Genomic DNA, 2,500 nt, shown 5'->3' on the forward strand with positions numbered 1-2,500 from the left:
GGAGGAATTGAGAAGGGGAAGAGAAGTAGTGAGCAGCGAATAAGGGGTAGGAAAGAGGAGGAAGGGAGAAACGAGCAGAAACACAAAGAGGAAGAAAAAAAGGAGTAGCAGGGGTTAAAAAGAAAGGGACAGCAGACAGCAGAAGATAAGGGAGAGGGAGCAAGCAACAGGGAGCAGACGGTGACGGTTAGCAGGCAGCAGATAGCAGAAGGCCAGGGTGACGAAGCAGGGAGATGAGGGAGCAGAAAGAAATAGAGCAGGAAACAGGAGATGCAAAACTTAAGGATGATGCGTCAAGCCAGAAGGGAGGAGACAGAAGGAAGAAGATGGGAATTAACCGGCAGCAGGAGAGGTTTAGCAGGGGGATTAGGGAGCAGCAGGAGAGGACGACTGAAGCAGGAAGCCAGAGGAGCAGAGAGTAAGGGTGAGAGGGCAGAAAGAAAGGGAGAAGAAGACCCGGGGGAGGGGAGAAGGGGGGGAAGGGGGCAGGCCGTGGCATTGTACCGGAGGAAGGCCTGCGTGACGGCCCTTTCTGGTTCACGCCTCCTTTTCATCTCATCCTCTATCCCTCCTTTATTAGACTATTCTATCCCTCGTTCCCATCACAGTCAACCTGCCGTTTTATCTTATTTTTTCTCCCTCTCTCTCTCTCTCTCTTTTTTTTTTTTTTTTTTTTTTTTTTTTTTTTTTTTTTTTTTTACAGTTTTCCACTCTCTGTTTTAATATTGTTTTTTTTTTCTTTTTTTCTTTTTTCCTTTTTTTTCTTTCTTTCTCTCTTTTTTTTTTTTTTTTTTGCTTTCTACTTTTTTTTCAATGTCTGATTTTTTTTTATTTCTTATCTTGATGTGTCTCCTTCTTCCTTTTTTTTTTTTTTTTTTTTACTTTATTTTCTCTATGTTTTTCTCTGGTCTTTTTATTTTCTAATTGTCTGATTCTTTAATGGCCTACTTTTTCCCCTTTTTCATCTTCATTTATTTTATCTATTCCTTTCTTTATCAGCTTAATTCTATTCTTCCATTGTTTTATTTATTTATTTATCTATTTATGTATTTACTCTTATTTTCTTTTCTTCCTTTCTCATTTCTGTTTATTCTCCATTTTCTCTTTTCATCTCCCACATCACTTATTTACTTTTATCAGTTACTCATATTTATTTAATTTTTCTCTGTTTTCTTCTTGTGTTTTTTTTTCTCTTTTCCCTTCGTCTCATTTTTTGTCCTACCTTTATTTTCCTTCTTATTACTATTATTCCTTATTATTCCTTATTATTCATCATTCTAAGGTTCTTGCTATTACTATTATCAACCTTGCCATCATCACTGTCATTATTTCTATTTTTCTAATCACCATTAATAGCACTATAGTTTTAATCATTTTTATCATTATTCTTAGGAATCATACTACCAATAATAGTAGTACTAGTATTAGTAATAGCTTTATCATTATCATTACAATCATCGTCATTATCTTTATTATTTTCCTGTTTATTGTCTCCTTCATAATTATGAATATTATTGCTATTACTACTATCATTATCATTATCATCATCGTTAGCAAAGCTGTTATTGATATTACCAATATTATTGATCTTAGTTTTATTATTTTTTAATATCAGTATTATTAAGTTCGGTATAAGTCTTATCATCAGCATTATTATCATTTTTATTATTATTATTATTATCATTATTATTATATTATTATTATTATTATTATTATTATTATCATTATTATTATTATCATTATTATTATTATCATTATTATTATTATTATTATCATTATTGTTATTATTATTATTGTTATTAATATTACTGTTTTATCATTATTTTTATTAGAAGTAGTATCAGCATTATCAACATTATCACTAACATCATCATTATTAATTACTATTATTAGCATTATTATTATCAGTATTATCATTATCATTAACACCATTATCGTTATTATTTCTTATTATTATTACTATTTTTATTATTGTTGTTGCTATCATCTCTCTTAGTGTTCTCCTTTTTCTTCTTCTTCTTCTTTTTCTTCTTCTTCTTACTATTATTATTATTATTATTATTATTATTATTATTATTATTATTATTATTATTATTATTAGGATTGTTATTATTATTATTATTATTATTATTATTATTATTATCATTATTATTATTATTATTATTGCTGTTGTTGTTGTTGTTGTTGGTGTTGCTATTATTATTGTTATAATTATAAAAATCATTATTGTTATTGGTATTATCATTATCATTATCATTATTATTTTTTTTATCATCATTATTATCATTTATTTGTTTATTTATTTTTTGCTATTATCATAATAATGATTATTATTGTTATTATTATTATTATTATTATTATTATTGTTATTATTATTATTATTATTATTATTATTGTCATGGATATTATTACTTTTATCATTATTATTATTATTATTATTATTATCATCATCATTACTATTATTATTATCATTATTATTATTACTATTATTATGATTATC

Source organism: Penaeus monodon, chromosome 35 (assembly GCF_015228065.2).
Source record: "Penaeus monodon isolate SGIC_2016 chromosome 35, NSTDA_Pmon_1, whole genome shotgun sequence".
Taxonomy (NCBI): domain Eukaryota; kingdom Metazoa; phylum Arthropoda; class Malacostraca; order Decapoda; family Penaeidae; genus Penaeus; species Penaeus monodon.